This window comes from Eschrichtius robustus, chromosome 2, assembly GCF_028021215.1.
Source record: "Eschrichtius robustus isolate mEscRob2 chromosome 2, mEscRob2.pri, whole genome shotgun sequence".
Taxonomy (NCBI): domain Eukaryota; kingdom Metazoa; phylum Chordata; class Mammalia; order Artiodactyla; family Eschrichtiidae; genus Eschrichtius; species Eschrichtius robustus.
The window spans coordinates 110,176,477-110,195,367 of record NC_090825.1 but is presented as its reverse complement, the minus strand read 5'-3'; positions in this window follow the sequence as shown (position 1 = coordinate 110,195,367).

Sequence of the window (18,891 nt, the reverse complement as noted above, 5' to 3'; positions counted from 1 at the left end):
AAATAATGCCATTTGCAACAACATGGATGGACCTAGAGATTATCATACTAACAGAAGTAAGTCAGAAGGAGAAAGACAAATACCATATGATATCACCTACATGTGGAATCTAAAATACGACACAGGGCTTCCCTGGTGGCGCAGTGGTTAGGAATCCACCTGCCAATGCAGGGGACATGGGTTCGAGCCCTAGTCCAGGAAGATCCCACATGCCGTGGAGCAACTAAGCCCGTGTGCCACAACTACTGAGCCTGCATTCTAGAACCCGTGAGCCACAACCACCGAGCCCGCGTGCCACAACTACTGAAGCCCGCACGCCTAGAGCCCGTGCTCCGCAACAAGAGAAGCTACCGTAATGAGAAACCCATGCACCGCAATGAAGAGTAGCCCCGCTGGCCACAACTAGAGAAAACCCGCACGCAGCAACGAAGACCTAACGCAGCCAAAAATAAATAAATAAATAAATTTATAAAAAAATAAAATAAAATAAACCTTACTAAAAAAAATAAAATAAAATACGACACAAATGAACATATCTACGAAACAGAAACAGACTCACAGTCATAGAAAACAGACTTGTGGTTGCCAAGGTGGAGGGGGGATGGGAGAGGGAACGACTGGGAGTTTGGGATTAGCAGATGCAAACTATTATATATAGAGTGTACTAACAACAAGGTCCTACTGTATAGCACAGGGAACTATATTCAATATCCTGTGATAAACCATAATGGAAAAGAATATGAAAAAGAAAATATATATGTGTAACTGAATACATTGCTGTACTTTGCTGTATAGCAGAAATTAACACAACATTTTAAACCAACTATACTTCAATAAAATTTTTTAAAAAAGAGGACACAGAAAAAATACCCCACAATCTCAAGTTAGTGACTGTTGTTTGTGAGAGTGACTATTGTATAAGTCTATCAGTTTGAAACATCCAGAGTTAATGTGTCCTTGAGGCTATTTGTCCTGAGTGGCCTGAGAATAAGTGCCCCAAAGCAGTGCTCAGAAAGGTCCCACAGAAAAAAGGACAGCTTTTCTTTCACTGACCACAGTTTTAACTGTAATATTTTAAAACATTCAGATATCAGCAGGTACTTATGAGTGACCTGGTTTACAAAATAGTTGATTTTGACAATTTAGACTTGGGTTGCATCAGTTACTAGAACTAGGCTGAGACAGAGTTATGCTCAGGGAGTTTAGGGTTTGTCAGTGTCTTCATCCTCAAACAAGTCACCGAACATCCTGGGTACAGAGGAAGAATTTTCAAATTTTTGAAATCAGACTTTTCCAATTTATGGAGGTTACAGGTTCTTCAAATGAACAATTAAACTACCTTGCATCAATTGGTACACATAATGATGCACATAAGGCAAACAGTAATAAAGGCAAATTTTACCAGTGTGTGCCAACAATTCAGGTTAAATAAAATAAGAAAGAAAAATAATATTGTGTAAAATCAGGATAGTAAATTTAGAGATGGGGGTTGTTTGGGAATTATAATGTGGTTTCCCATTAATTTCACTTTGTTCCTTTTTCAGTCTACAAGAACAAATATAATTCATCTTCTACCCATAGGTGGTCAGCCTAATTTTCTGATAAGAGGCAAGAGCTACAGAGACCTTGGGCTGCCCCTCTGGCTTGCTACATTTTAGCTCTGTAAGTAATCTAATCTCTGAGTTTTGGTTTCCATATTTGTAACAAAAGAATTATGTCACCTATTTGACCAAGTTTTTGTGGAGATTGAATAAGATGTAAACTGTGGAGCATGGTGCCTAATGCACAGAGGCTTGTGGCAAAGCTGGCACAGGCTGGGTGAAGGTGGGGATCATCAAGTTCCTCGCAAAGAAAGACTTGCGACACTGAGGGAAGATGTCAGAGAAACTTTGTCAGGCAGGGCCCTAAAGGGCTGCAGGTAAGGGAAGGACACCACCAAACCTAGAAGATGCTGATAATCAAGGAAGGCTTTTGCTAGACCCCTCATTAGAATGCCAAGAAGTGGTGTAGTTGCCCTTAGCATTAAGGACAGAAAGTACCCTTATTCCCAAATATAAAACTTAGAATTAGTGTCTATTGAGGGTAAAGCTAACAAATAGGATTGAAACAGAATATAAACAATCTCCACTCAAATTGCTCAGATTACAACACTAATGGGGAGTCTTAGGATCGATAAACTAGAGCTGTGAAATTACCAGCTGTAGGATGAGAGGGAAGATCAGATGCAGAAGCCCTCCAAGGGGGCTGCAAAGTCAGGGCAAGCAGACAGAAACCCTGGGCCCTGCTGGGCCAGGGATGGCTCTCCAGCAGTACACGAACAGTCCACCCTATGAGCAACTGGAAGAAGGCCAACAAAGTCCACACAAGTAACACCTCATATTTCTGGCTTACCACACACTTGTTGAATTAAAGGGACTGTCTGGGTGGGTACCACCTCCTAGGATAACAAAAGGGGACAGGCCCAAGGAGCAGAAGGGAAGGGACACCACACTCACACTGCAGAGGATGGCCCCCTTGCCCTGCATCCCCTCTGCAACATTCTAGTAATACTTCTGGTTTCACTGCTATTGTTTTTTTGTTTTTATAAACAAACTGTGAAAATCAACAAACTACCTCAACATCAAACATGTGTGATTTGCACCAATTCCTACACACGCACACACAAAAACCAAATAATGTAGAACAAATAAGAGAAAAACTCTGGTCAACCTCTAAGCTCACCCATGGCTGGTGGCTGGCATTCTTGTCCTCAGGAGGAGGGAGTCCATTTTCTTGTTTCTCGGCGGCCTCACGACTGCCTGCAGTGCAGGGAAGTCCAGGGCCTGCTGCCATCTGCAGGCAAAACAGAAAAAACACAAGTTATGGCTCAAATCACCCACCTGAAGCCCCCAACCTGGGCCTGTCCCCAGGCAGCTGGAAGACCTGGGTCCTGTCCGGGTGTAAGAAACAGGAGAACTCACTCAGTTCTCTGTTTGGGACCCCCCCCACCCCCGCCACAGAGTTGTGACAGACATAGTAGAAGTTCTAAATGATCAAGGGCTCAAGTATTTCTTTTATTTTTTTAAAATAAATTTATTTATTTATTTTTGGCTGCATTGGGTCTCTGTTGCTGCACGCTGGCTTTCTCTAGTTGCAGTAAGCGGGGGCTACTCTTCGTTGCGGTGCACGGGCTTCTCATTATGGCGCCTTCTCTTGCTGCAGAGCACGGGCTCTACAGTGCAGGGTCAGTAGTTGCGGCACACGGGCTTAGTTGCTCTGTAGCATGTGGGATCTTCCCAGACCAGGGCTCGAACCCGTGTCCCCTGCATTGGCAGGCGGATTCTCAACCACTGCGCCACCAGGGAAGTCCTCAAGTATTTCTTAACAACAGCAGCAAACCCTTACACATGTGCCAGACATTGCTCTGAATGACTTACATTTATTAACTCATTTAATCCTCATAGAAATAGGTGAGGGACTTCCCTGGTGGCGCAGTGGATAAGACTCCTCACTCCCAGAGCAGGGGGCCCGGGTTCGATCCCTGGTCAGGGAACTAGATCCCATATGCATGCCACAACTAAGAGTTCACATGCCACAAATAAGGAGTTGGTGAGCCACAACTAAGGAGCCCTGGAGCTGCAACTAAGGACCCAGCAAGCTGCAACTAAGGAGCCCACCTGCCTCAACTAAAACCCAGTGCAACCATAAATAAATAAATATTTTTTAAAAAATAGGTGAATGTTTTAGGAGTTCTCTGCCAATTTGCCTGATTATTGAGTTAGGCTGAATAATTAAAATGAAAACCTTCATAAAACCTGATTTCAAAGAAGGGTCAAATATGAAAACTCTGTGAGAGATTCTGAGCATCCTCCAGATCAGTCATTCTCTGAATATTTATCAAGTGCCTGTTGTGCACCAGACACTGCTCTAGAACCTGGGAATAGCGGCATGGACACAAAAGACAAAGTCCCTGCTCTCACAGAGCTTCCATTCTGGTGGAGGGGGGCCACAACAGAAGAGGTGATAAATGTTGTACAGAAGAAAAAGCAGGGTAAAGGGGCTAGAGAGTGATGACAATGCTGCTAATATTCATTCATTTATTCATTCGTTTCCAAGTGCTTATTAACCATCTACCACAAGTAGGCACTATGCTGGGATGCAATGATGGGCCAAAAATAGACATGGCCCCTGCCTGTAAGGGCTACTTACTCACACATATGATCACCTAAATAAATGCGAAGATGTTAACTCATGGTAGGTGTGATAGCAGAATGGCACAGGTCCCAAAGAGAGCATCCTAGGGAGCTCAGAAGCCTGGGATGGAGTGGGAGGAGGACAAGCATCCTTGGTAAAAAGCAGACCATGTGCAAAGGCTGGATCACAGGCAACAAACCAGAGGCAGACTGGGGAGAGAGGAGGCAGATGGAGGTGGAGAAGGGATGTGGGCTCTTGCACAGCACTCCCAGCCACAAGATGTCCTTATCCTCTAAGAACTGGAGCACCACACAAGGGCCTTAGGCAGAGGAGTAAGATGGTTGGATGCGTGTGTTTTTAAAAGATTACACTATGTGGTAGGCTGAATAATGGGCCCGCCAAAGATGATGATGTCTGAATCCCCGGAAGCTATGAATATATCTCCTTACATGACAAAAAGGACATTGCAGATGTGATTAGGTTAAGGATCTCGAAATGGGGAGATTATCCAGGTGGGCCCAATGTAATCACAAGTGTCCTTATAAGAGGGACACAAAGAGAGATTCAACTACAGACGAGTGTCAGAGTGATGCAGTGTGAGAAAGACTTGTTAGTTTTAAAGGTGGAGGAAGGGTCCATGAGCCAAGGAATGCAGGAAGCCTCCAGAAGCTGGAAAAGTCAACAAAATGATTCTCCTCCAGTCTTCGAAAGGAAAAGAGCCCTCTGAAACCTTCAGAACTGTAAAATAATAAATTTGGATTGTTTCAAGCTACTAATTTTGTGTTCGTTTGTTACAGCAAAAACAGGAGACTAATACACGCTGGTTTTTGTAAAACAAAGGCTAGAGGTTATGGGAAGGGGAGGCAGGGACCAGCTGGAGGTCACTGTGTCATCCAGACAAGAGATGTGAGAGCTTGAACCACAGCGGTGGCAGTGAGGTGGAGAGGAGCTGAAGGACCCCAGGAGGGGAGGAGTCGGCCAGTCAAGTTCCATACATTATTGGAATGCAGCAGCAGGCCTTCTTTAGGCTCAGGACCTGCCTGGCTCACCCTGGGCAGCGCCTACCACCCTTTGTAGAAGGAGGAAGCTTGCACTAGGGCTGTAAGACCACCTCCAAATAGAGACACCATTTGCTCACTTAACAGGGACCTGCCAACCCCTTTCCCACAAAGGAGTCCAGGGATTTCCAGGAACACGCTCTAAGAACTAACACTCTCGGAATTTCTACTAGGAAAAAAGTAGCAATTGTTTCTGCCAAGCGTTAGGCCTTGCAGTGAACTTTTTTTTCTTCCTAAGGGAGATTTTGTAATCCTGGAAAGGAGGCGTCTAAATTTAAATATACCTATCTTCAACCCAGGTGAAACAGAACCATGACTATATGTAACATGTAGAAATTTCATGGTCAGTAGCATAATGCAGAAGTTAAAGAAAGATAATAAAGGAGAAACTAGGAGAACCTCTCTCAGCGTTTCCTCCATTGCTATTTAATGATTCAGACCTGCTGAAAAAGTGGGATCCTAATTTGGTCCAGCCTAAAAGGGCTATTGAGAAGAAGAGGGAATAAAAATTATTTCAAAGAAGTTTAGATATATTCTATTTTACTCCAAAAGTATAAATATATACCCACCAAGACAAGTACCTTGGAGGATACTGAAGGGTGACAAGAAAGTCTTGTCATCCTCCCATGGCTTTGCAGGAGGCCACAGGGACCTAACTGGATTCTAGGAGCATATAAGGACCCAGGAATGCCTGCAGATGGCAAAATACCAGGCAGTCCTGTTAAGGTTAGGACACGTTAATTTAAAAATAGTTATATGTTTAAATTGTTTTTCTGTTGACAAAAGTGACATATGTTTATTAGTGGAAAACACAAAAACTTCCTGTACTCCCAACAGTCCAGAGATAACTTATCTGTAAATACTTCTTCCAATTTTTCACACACAAACACACACATAGGCATACACACATACACACTTTCTTTTTAACAACATTAGGATACTGTGTATATTTTTCTTTTGCAACCAGCTTTGTTTTATCTAACAGTATATAATTTTTCCATGTCATTAGATATACTTTAATAGTTGGCACTATTCTATTACTATTTCCCATGGTATCAAAATCACTTAACTAATCCCTTATTGGTAGACAACGGAGTGGTTTCTAACTTTATGATAACGGAAGTCACACTGGGAGGAACAGCCCCATATATAAGAACACCTCCCCATTTAAAATCTGTGTCTGAAGCTCAGATTATTTCTTAGGGTTGTGTTTCACACCTTTCAGTCATCCATACATCAACATTATGATTTTGCCATAATTAAATGTCATCTGTACTGTACTTAACATTTCTCTTTAAATCAACTCATTTTTGCCCTTAAATAAAGGTGTTTTAAAAGCAAACCTTATTTACTATTGTAAATGGAAAACCAGCATCAAATGTCATAAATGAAGGCAGTCACAATAAATAAATACAATGGAAAACACAACAGTGTCATGAAAATACAGTTGATATTGCTATCCCTTTGCTCATCCTTTTATATCAAGTGGGAGATTAGGAAGGCTTAACAAGGTGTTAAAGACATACTAGCACCAAGCTGAGATTTTTCTCCTTCCCTTGATCAGGAGATTGGAAAGGAATTGACCAGAGGAATAACTTTCTTACCATGGGAGTCAGTGTTAGATGCTGCTGCAAATGTATCCCACCTAGAATTACCCTGCACCACCTGAAATAAGCCCAAAGGCAAACATGTTTTAGGATACATGCTGAAAGTAGAATTACTGGGATAAAATGTATGGACACTTTAAAAAGGTTTTGATAAACTCCATCCAAGTTAGTTTTACCATAGTTTTACTATGAGAGTGCCCACTTTACTTCATCCTCAGATACTGTTATAAACAAAAATGTTAAAATGTTAAGCTTTTTAGGGTAAGATATTAAGCAGCTGAATTTTCAAAGCTATTTTCATACTCCTCCAGCCAGTTTCTGACCCTGGGGAGGGCAATTATATGAACCTTCAGCTAGTAGTAAATTTACACAAACTGATATTGCACTTGGTTTAACCAAGCTAAAGTAAACTCAGTAAAACATGAGGAAGTGACTTTAGCATTTGCAAATATTTTAGAATGCTTTTGTGCTGGCAAAGGTCAAATGAGGATCAGAATAGCATGGATTCCAAAGAATACTTTTGAGAAATAAGAGACCCAGAGAGGCATTACTCCTGAGACACAAATCACTAAAAATTTTCAGTAAGTCAATGAAAACTCTAAAATAAACATGTGTTTAAGCCTTCCTATCTTGGTGCAATGAGCAACTGCACAAATAGGTTACAGATTAATGCAATTGTTAAGACTTCTAAAATAGAAAAATAAAAGTGTATTTTGAAGCATGAAGAGTTAATAACAATAGGAAGCTTCCAGATTATTTCAATAATTCTTAGGCAGACATGTGTGTATGTGCCTGTGGGAGAGGAGAATTAAAAACATGCTAAAAAGTTCCTTATGTTTGAAATGAAGTTGGACATTCTGATTAATTTTTAGCATTTATAGGAAAATATGTTTACCTATGCTTAGAACTTAATGAGGGCTCCTAATAGGATACAGAATTCCAAGTCACTAAATGAAATGAAGGAAGGAAGGAATGCGGACAAAGACACCTTGATGATTCCGGAAGATGTCATAAGAAAAAGAAAAGAATATATAAATAACACAACTCAATAACAAAAGACAATCAAATTTTCCAAATAGATCTGAATAGACATTATTCCAAAGAAGACATACAAATGGCTAATAAGCATATTAGATATACAAATGGCTAATAAGCATAAAAGATGCTCAATATCATTAACCATCTGGAAAGTGCAAATTAAAACCACAGTGAGCTAGAAATTTACACCTGCTAGGATGGCTGTAATCAAAATATAGACAAGTGTTGGTGAGGATGTAGACAAATTGAAACACTCATGCACTGCTAGTAGGACTGTAAAATGTTGCAGCTACTTTGGAAGTTTAAACATAGACACACCATATGATCCAGCAATTCCACTTCTAGGTATATACCTAAGAGACGTGAAAATATATGTTTACACAAAAATTTGTACATGAATGTTCATAGAAGCATTATTAGTAATAGCCAAAAAGCAGAAACAATCTAAAGTGTCCCTCAACTGATGAATGGATAAACAAAATGCAGTATATCCACATGATGGAATATACTGGGCAATAAAAAGGAACAGACTGGGGCTTCCCTGGTGGTGCAGTGGTTAAGAATCCGCCTGCCAATGCAGGGGACATGGGTTCGAGCCTTGGTCCGGGAAGATGCCACATGCCATGGAGCAACTAAGCCCGTGCACCACAACTACTAAGCCTATGCTCTAGAGCCCAGGAGCCGTAACTACTGAGCCTGCATGCTACAACTACTGAAGCCCGTGTGCCTAGAGCCTGTGCTCTGCAACGAGAAGCGACCACAATGAGAAGCCTGCACACCGCAACGAAGAGTAGGCCCCACTCGCCACAACTAGAGAAAGCCCGCGTGCAGCAACAAAGACCCAATGCAGGCAAAAATTAAAAAAAAAAAAAAAAAAAAGGAACAAACTACTGATACATGCTGTAGTGTGGCTAAACCTCCAAAACACTATGCTAAGTGTATGAAGCCAGTCACAACAAACCACATGCTGTTACAATCCCATTTATATGAAATGTCCAGAAATAGGCAAGTATATAGAGACAGAAAGTAGATTAGTGCTTGCCTAGGGCTGGGGAGGGGAATATTAAGGGATACTGGAGAATGACTGCTAATGGAGTAATAAAAATGTTCTAAAATTAGATTATGGTGATGGTTACACCCTCTAAATATATCACAAACCACTGAATTGTATCCTTTTAATGGGTGAATTTTATGGTATGTAAATTATATCTTAATAAAGTTGTTAATAATAATAACAAGGAGACCATAAATGAACCTAACAGATAGGAGACCAGACTAGGGGAAGATTTACAACATTGACATTTCACGAAGGATTAACATTTTAGTGAGCATACCAATATCTAAGGATCAAAATGAAAACCAGATAGAAAATATCAGAAACCTAGAAGAAGAGTAATGAGACAAATAGGCAATTCACAAATGGCAAAACAACATGATGAGATGCTCAATTAAAACAGAAATGGAGTACTGCTTTAACCTACTAGTTTGACAAAAAATTAGTAAATTAGATAATAATAAGTGCTGGCAGATGTTGGAAAAGGGACTCTTCATGGACTCCTGGTAGGAGGAAACTGATGAAGCCATTCTGCAGCACAAAGTAGCAGTTTTTAGTAAAAGACATCATACAAGTATCCCAGAATTAGCAATCTCATACCTATCTATGGATCTATCTAAGAGAAATTCTTGCCGGAGAACACACGGAGACACTGGAAAGGATATCTGGTGCAGCACTGTTTGTGGAAGCAAGGAGTTGGAGTCCACTTAATGTCTATTTTCAGGGGACTAGTTAAGTACTTGTGGTGTACACTCTTGATAGAAAATTATGCAACAGCCAGGATTAATGAATCAGACTTACATATATCAATATGGTTCGACTTAAAAACATAATGCTGAGGGAAACAAAGAAACAGTATGAGATTTATAGCACAGCAGTATTTATTTAGATAAGTACAACAAAAGCAAAACATGACATACATTTCAAAGATACACATTTTCTGAGAAGATATTAGGAAAGGTAGTTTGTAAGAACAAACAAATATGCCACCATGGCCGCCTAAGTGTGCGTGCATGGGAAGGAGCATATTGAGAAATGGAGGATAAAAGGAGGAAATAACGAAATAAAACAAAATGACAGACTCTAAATGGACCAAGGGTTATAGTATGCCATGACTGAAGAGTATGAGTAATTCAATTCTGAAGGCCTGAGATACTAAGGAAAATAAAATCCCATGCATTATTTTCTTGTGAAAAATGTAATAAAGTACATCACATGCTGGTGGCTAAACCAATAAATAATAAAGCCACGAGAAAAGAAGGTAGTAGGGAAGGCTTGCTCGGTCTTTAGCAGATTCATTCGGTTTTCAGGAACATGGAAGCAAGAAGCTGGGGTGGTGAAAATGCTGTGGATGGTGTCTACTACAACCCTCTCCCTCTCCGCCCGCAGACAGAAGAGAGGAAAGAGAGAGAACCATACATTACAGCTTAAATTTAATTAACAGAAGAGAGAAGAGACATTAACGAATTCCAAAGAAAAGGAATAGCTCGTTGAAAGTACATCACAAAATCAAAGAATCTGATTTTCTGGCTCATGATAAAGGTGGTATTTTCTAAAAGCAATAAATACTCACCACCACCCTGAAGAGGTTACAGAGGGGGAACTCCTGTTTTAAAAATTAGGACCTTAATCTTTTGTCAAGGCTGTTTTCAAAGTTAAGGTTGTTCAAGTGTTCTTTCAGTAATGGGCCTTATGATCAGATCCATGTGATTAGGCTGAGACAAAAGTTGAGTAAAAGGGGGGTGTTCTTGGTATTGCCTACGAAACCCGTCATCACTCAAATGTAAGTCAAGTGCCTGCAGATTTAGTCACTTTACTCCTAACACTTAGGGTCTTCTCCCATCTACACAACTGGTCTTGTGGGCACCCTGCATATATATTTTCTCTTGCCAGGGAATGGGCTACACGCGAGGGCAGGGGCTGTCTCCATAGCCTTGAGGTGGAGCCCAATTTTGAGCTGGCATGACCAAGGGCAAAGACCTGGGCATTCATCTTTCACCCTTCTGCTGGTGGACAGAGTGGACAGAAAGTGTGCTGTCTGGGATGGACTGAGTCCCCGAGTGCATCCACCCTGACCATTTCTGCCAGCCCTGAGGTTGGGGCCCCTGCAGAGTCAGCCCGCGTCTTCAACTGGGCAGAGCCTTGGGGAGGGAGCGGCATCCTGGCCTAGGTACTCTCCATGCCTACGACCAAGAGAGATGAGCTGCAAGCTTGCCAGCTCAGGGAACACCTGAAAGGCACCCCAGGTGCGCCCAAGTACACCAGATCTGAAAAACGTAGCCAAACAAGCCAGGTATGGGGCTGCGTGCCCAAGCAGAGGAGTTTGATATAGGTAAGAAGGCGTAAATTATGAATTCCTCCCTGCTGGGCTCAGGTGAGACACTCTGCTCAGCATTTTACATACATCCTCCCACTTTGATTTTTACAGAAACTCGGTGGAGGCGGGGGGGGGGGGATTTGGGGGGCCTTCTACAAAAAGAAAACGTGTGCTGGGAGCGGTGGCCTGGCTAGCCCCCGCCCCACCTCGACCCCAGGCAGCCAGATCTTTGGCGCGTTTGTCCGAGCCCCCCGCCACCCCGCCCTGGGCTTCCAGCCCTGCCTGGAGAATCAGAGCCACAAGAGCCCAGCGGTACCGCATCTCAGGCCCTCCCAGCCCCACCGCAGGAACCTCCGGCCACGCCGGCCCTCGCCCAACGTCCGCCTGGCGTCCCGCCCGCGCGGTCCGCAAGGAGGAGCCCGCGAGGCGACCAGGAAAGGGGTGCGCTTACCTCGCCAGGCGCGGGCTGCGGCCCCAGCTCGCCAGCCCCAGGCCCACCGCCCCGCACCCTACGCCCCTCGCCCCGACGGCTGATACGCCGGCTGTTGGACACCGCCACTTTCATTTTCCTCAACACTCTCGGCAGGAAAGCGAAAGCGAAAGCGGCCGAGAGGCGGGCTTGAGCCCGAGCGCGCGGTGAACGCGGAGTGCGGGCCGGCAGCCAGAGGCAGGGGCCCGGGCCTCGGGTCTGCACGCGGCCGTCCGGGCGGCGTTCGGCTGGAGCCGCGTCCACCCGAGACGCCGCTAACCAGCCCGTTGCGCACGTCGCGGCCGCGCATTGCGCCCTCGCCCGGCTACGCGGCCTACGGCGCCTCGATCCCCCCGGGCTGCTTTCTCATCTGCCCTTCATTTAGCGCCCGCCGGGGCCTCGCAGCTGGAGGCGGGCCCGGGACCTGACTGCCGGCGGTGCTTCGTGGGTTTCTGGCCTGAGCAGCGGGTGCTGACTTGGGCGTTTGGGGGCAAGCCTCTGAGGGGTCCCGGTGCGAGGTGCTGAGGGAATTGCTGCAGGTTTCGCTCGCAGACCCCAGGGGTTCAGCGCTCCCCAGCCCAGGCATGCGCACTGGTCCCTCTGCCCAGCTGGGGGCACAGGCACCGCTGACAGCGCGTTCCTGACCACGAGGTACCAGGCTCTTCATCCTGGGTCAGCGGAGAACTAAAAGTCAATGATGTCGGTGAAATGAGGGGCGCTTCGTTTGATAAGAAAAACTGGAACAGCAAGTTTAAGGTTTGGAATCCCTGGTCTGAGTGGTGCCCATCAATACCCGAGGATTTAGAGATTCCAGGTTAAAGCCCTGACTCTGGCACTTGTTGGCTGTGTGATTTGGAGCAGAATATTTACTCCCTTAGCTTTAGTTTTTTCTCCTGTAGGATGGGGATAATAACCATACCTACCTCAGGGTTGTGGGAATTAAATGAAACGATATAAGGGAGAAAATATTTGGTATTTGCTATTAGGCTGTAGGTGGGTTCTTTGAGGGCAGCGACCAAGTCATTGTTTTGCTGGATGCTTGGTAGACATTCTCTAATGGTCAGTTGATAAAAGGATAGTTTTCAAAGTTCGAACTGTGTTATCTTCACTTAGAAGAACTGGAGGTGGGGGGACGGGGAGGGCACTGCAGTCTTTTTGGAAGGCACCTCACACTTAGCCTGACAATTAGCCCCTATAATTATGCCACTGCTACAAAGTTTGACAGAAGTCTCTACAGCTGTGTCCAGCATCAGCCACTGACAGCTGAAAAATACTTTTGTAAGCACTTCTGTAGAAACCGAAAAACACTGTCAAGACTCCATACCCAAAAAACAATTTGCCATGTGTTTCTTTGTTATTTTTTGTCTTAGAGCAGTGTGGTAACTGGAGCAGAAAAACAAAACAAACTGCTTAATCTGCCAGAGTCACTTTGGTTTGCCTGTTTGTAATTTGGGCACATTCCCTGCGTGATGAAGGCCTTGATCTGTGACTGATGTTGTGGCTTTTCATGTGTCCTTGCAGTGTTTCCCTCAAGAGCAGGTGGGGCAGTGGGGCAGGCCAAAGGATGACCTTAGAAAAACACGTTTCCCCCTCCAGAAGATGCTGCTTTTGGTCTGTGGTATGAAGCAAAAAGGAAAAAAAAAAAAAAAAAAAATCAAGGCAAGCCTTGGAGCCTCTTCCTTGTTACAGGACAATAATTCTTGACTCCGTGAGAGCAAAGTAGAGCTAAAGCTACATCAAAAGTATGTCTGGGAGATGAGGGGCAAGAAAAGAGAAAAAAAAGTCACAAGAAGATAAAGCCAAATCCTGGTTACCTTTTATAGATGTTACACATGGGAACAGAGAGGTGCCAGGAGGTGATGGCTAGCCTGGAGTCTTGGTGATTTCCCAAGGTCTAGATTTGGTCTTCAACCTTGTGGGGTCAAAAATTTCATCTTTCAGTGTTCCAGTGTTGATTAAAAATCAGCGAAGTGTAAAATCAGGATGCAAACTTATTGATTTCATTAACTATTTGCTAGACTCTATGTTAAGTGCATTACATACATTGCCTTATTTAATTCTCTCTACAGTCCTATAGTGCCTTGCGATCTTTTTTCAGTTGGGGGAAAAAAATGAAGGAAATCCCCAAGGTCACACAGTTAATACGTATATAAGTGGTAGAGCCAGGGTTCAAATAAAGGCTGATTCCAAAACCTGGAGCTTAACTATTCCTGTTAGTAGCAAAACCGCCCAGAACACCAGACTCTAGAGTCTGCCTGATGAATGCACTCTCTTGGAACTGTGCAATTTGGAGCCTAATTGTCAGAAAGTGGCTTAGCGAGCTTGAAATAGAATCGGAAGAGTGAATTATCTGCCTTAAATGTTTAATGATATCAGCCTTGGGTAGCCTGCTGTGTCTTCTTCCACAGCAAAGGTCGAATGACCTGCTGGGGGCACTGGGCACTCATTCCTCCTGGCCTGGTTGGCCCTTCTCCTTGGGATGGTGCCTGATCGACACTCACATCTTTTTATTATGCTACACGGGCTGCTCCTTCTCAGATGGACACATTTCTTTTTTAGATAAAATAAGGCCTTACTGAATAACAGTACTGTTAGGGCTTGTAAGTCCTGGAGTCCTTATTTCTCTTTATGGAAGCATATCTTTGCTCTGATTGACTTGATTTTGTATCCCAATTCTTTGAGGCCAACTCACTTTCTTTTCTTTCTTACCCTCCCTGACCTTCTAAATCTAGAATACAGTCTTATGCAATAGCAAGTTCTGCAGCAAGCACTTTATCCAGGCCTGTAGTGCTCATCAATGAAGACCTGAAAATCCAAGTCCAAGGCTAGCCCTCAAAAACTTCATCATGGGCAGAGAGTGGGGAAGGGGGTGGGGTGGAGGAGATGAGGCAACACAGCTAGAGAACAGTATAAATGGAAAGAAATGGTTAGAAAAGAAGACACCTGGTGTGATTCAAATAAAAAGGAAAAAAATAAAAAAACTCTTTTAGATACTTCATTCATTCAACAAATATTTTGTGGCAACTGCAAAATGTAGCCACTCTGCTAATCCTGGGGATTCAATAATGAGTGAAAATAGACACAGTCTCTGCCCTCAGGAAACACACTTTAGTGATGTAGTCAGACAACCAAATAATCAGTCAGTTATAGAATACTATCCTAAATGTTACAAAAGGCATTTCATTCTATGAGAAGGATTTTAACTTCCGGGGGTGGGGGGTGGGGGTGGGGTCTGAGAAGGCTTCTCAGAAGAAGGGTTGTTTGAACTGGGAGCTAAGGAATGAGGATTAGTTAACTGGGTAAAGGGGCATGGGCTTGGAGAAGAGATAATTAGTGGAGGAAACAGCATGTGCAAATGACCTGAGGCAGGAAAGAACTTGGAACATTTGGGGAACTGGAAGAAGGCTGGATTTGAACCGTTGTCTATCTGATACTCAAAGGGTCAGTTGAGCCATAAGAAGAGCCCAAGTCCACAGGAGGCTGGAGAGTAAGGCAAAGCTATAACAGGTAGGGCCTTGAAGGTCATGCTCAGGACTTAGGTCTTTATCCCATGAGCACTGATGTTGTTTAAGCAAGGGGTTATATCATCTGACTGTGTTTTGAAATGACTGCTTTGTCTGCTGTGTGGTGAATGGATTGAAAGATGGTCACCAGTTGGGAGCAAGATGATGGTGGTAGTGGTAGGGGAGATGGAGAGAAATGGACAGATGTGAGAACTGTTTAGGAGGTAAAATGGTCAGGAACTTAGCAATGGATTGGGTCTTAGAGATAAGGGAAAAGGAGATACCAAGCATGACTCCCAGGTTGCGTAACTGAATGAATGATTGTGGCAGGAATGTAGGTACTCAGATCTCTCTTCAAGAGACCCTTCTACAACGAACATAGTTAGCTGAGAGCCTCCAACCACTGCACCTTCAGATCCACTGCAGTATTTACACAAGGCCTCACATTCTGGCTGCTCCCAGCCAATGAATGATCACAGTGTGGGTACAAGAGCCAGGCCATTTCTGCCCAAGGTGGGACTCCTCCAACAGGAAATCTGTATTCTGGGGCTTCCCATCAGTGTGGCCAGCACTTTCTCAGAGCTCTGCAGTCTGAGGATCTTCCTACCTAATCCTCCTTCCTTCCGTCTCCCCTTTCACAGGGGACATACCTGCATCGTGGTCTGAGTCTCTCTCTGCCTTCCCTTGCTCCCTCTCCTCTTTACACTTCATGAATATTTTTCCCACTAAACTCACACATTGAATACCATCTTGCTGTCTGCTCTAGGACTCAAACTGACACAATGATGTCCTTCATTGAGTTGGAGAATCTTGAAAAGGACCAAGTTTTGTAGGGGTTCGGTTCTGCCCATGTTGAGTGAGGTGTCAGGTGGGCAGGGGACCTCTCTATCCACTTTCCCATTCATAAGATATGTTCTGCTTTACTATTAAACTATCAGCTATGTCCTCTGTGTGAGCTAGTGTCTTTATAAAACGCTTGTTCCATGGATAACCTTCAAACCTCAGTTTAGAACTCAATACTATAACTGTTTGCCGCTAGAAAAATATAACCTGCCAATAGCAAAAATATCTCTTAACTTTCTTGAGGAGGAGGCAAAAGTCCAAAAATAGAAAGGGAGTGAGCAATTGTTCTTGAACAATCAAAAGTAAATAATTTTGCTTTGGGTGTCCCTGGTTTCCTGGGGAAAAGGACTAGTCTTTTACAAGTGTTCCCAAAGGGAAAGACATATATTTGGCAATACAGATGGAAATCTCTGTCATTCTGTACGAAAAAGAAGTTAGCATACCAAAAGGCACTCTTGTTCTGATATCTTTCTCCCTGAGCAAGGTGCCCTTGGAGAGCTGGGTGGCATAAGATGACCTTGCTGTGGAGACTTGCTGTTTGAATGAATCACCTGTGAGAGGGCAGAGCTCTTCTGGTCCAACATTGGCTTATCCCACTGAAACAGGCTTGAATACAAATCATGACTACTACTGAGCTTTCTCATAGGTCAAACCTTTCCTTCACTAATCCCAGATACCAGACAGCCCGAACCCATCTCACTATGAAGGGTGGAGGCTGACAGTAAGTGAGTTTACATGTTTTGTTACCAAAGCTTTCGAGAAGCCCAGGTACCATTAATCTGCTTGGACTAAAAAGAAAAAGAAGTCGGTGTGGGCATCATGAATTATATTTTCCTGAGGGGTCTGCCTCTCATTAAGGGATGAATGAGTAAAAATATCTGTTGAACAAAAAGAAAAACTACCAAATGTAAAGTGAATGTACTACTTAAGTACTTTAGGGGTAGAAGACTTGTCTTTCCCTCCAAAGGTAGTTATAATTCCCCTCATGAAACCAAACAGAAAATAAAGATTAATTATTTGTAGAGTCAATAATTACATGGGGGGGGTCAGGAAAAATAGCAATATTATTATTTTCAACACAAATTTAGTTCTCTGTGTACTTTACATGCATGATCCAGTTGAATCCTTATAAAAACATAATGAGATCGATCATCTATTCTACAGTTAAGGAAACTGAGTCTCAGAATGGTTAAGTGAGTTGCTCAAACTTATAGAACTAGTAAGTAGAGAAGCCTACTTTTGGACCTCAGGGACCACATATCTGCTCCAGGTGTGGACACGTAGCCAATAAGCTATAGTGCTTCCCAAGAGAGGATGTGCTTTGAGATGAACCTTGAACAGGGATAGAATTAGGATAATCAGAGATGAAGGAGGACGATGTATGTATGAAGGCAGGAATGTCAAAAAGAAATATAAAACTGGAAGTGTGTCATATCAGGAGTTGAAATACATTAAAATATGTGAAAGTTTGGGAGGGGGTTGGAGGAGTCTAAAAAAAAATACTGAAAATTACACAGAAGAAAATAATTCATCTTTGTCCTCATCTTGCATATTTACTTCCAGTTTTATTTTTTAACTAAAGCTACTTAAAAACGTATACATGCTCATTATAAGGAATATAAACACTATAGCAAATACAACAATAAATGTTTTAAAAAGCTCCCCAAATCCTACTATCTAAAAATTATTACTACTAATATTAGGAAAATATTATTAGATACATTTTTCTTTGCATTTATACAGAGAGGAGGATGGATGGACAGGTGAAAAATGATATCTCAGTATAGTTTTCATTTGTATTTCTCTTATTAGGAGAGAGGTGTAGAATCTTCTCATATGTTTAAAAGTCATCTATGCTTCAATACCTGTGTATTATTTATATTTCTTGCCCAATTTTCTATTGGGGTTGTTGATTTCTTATTTATTTGTAGTAGATCTTTTTATGCTAGGTAAATTAGCTCTTTGTTATATGGGTTGCGAATGGATTCATTTAATAATGGGCTGGCTTTAATTTTTTTTTTTTTTTTTGGCTTTAATTTTTAAATAGTTTCTTTCAAAAAGGATTCATGGGTACCTTATTGCTTGAATTTAATATTTAAGAATGTTTATTTCCATTTTACTTGAACAATTCTTTTAAAAAATTATTATGGTAAAATATATGTAACCTAAAATTTATCATTTTAAGCTTTTTAAAATTTATTTATTTACTTACTTATTTATTTGGTTGCACTGGGTCTTAGTTGGGCACGTGGGCTCCTTAGTTGTGGCATGCATGTGGGATCTAGTTCCTGACCAGAGATGGAACCCGGGCCCCCTCATTGGGAGCGTAGAGTCTTATCCACTGTGCCACCAGGGAAGTCCCATTTTAACCATTTTAAGTGTACAATTCAATGGCATTAAGTACATTCAAATTGTTGTGCAGTCAACACCACCGTCCATCTCCAGAGTTTTTTTTATCATCTCAGGCTGAAACTATTTACCCATTAACTTCCCCCTTAGCCCCTGGTAACCATTATTCTATTTTCTGTCTCTATTAATTTGACTATTCTAGGTACCTCATATAAATGGAATCATACAATATTTGTCCTTTTGTGTCTGGTTTATTTCACTTAATGTTTTCAAGGCTCATCCATGCTATAGCATGTCTCAGAACTCCATTCCTTTTCAAGGCTAAATAGTATTCCATTGTGTGTATATATACCACAGTTTGTTTATCCACACATCTGTTGATGGACACTTGGGTTGTTTCCACCTTTTGTCTATTGTAAATAATGCTGCTGTAAACATAGGTGTACACATATGTTTAAGTCTATGCTTTCAATTTGTTTG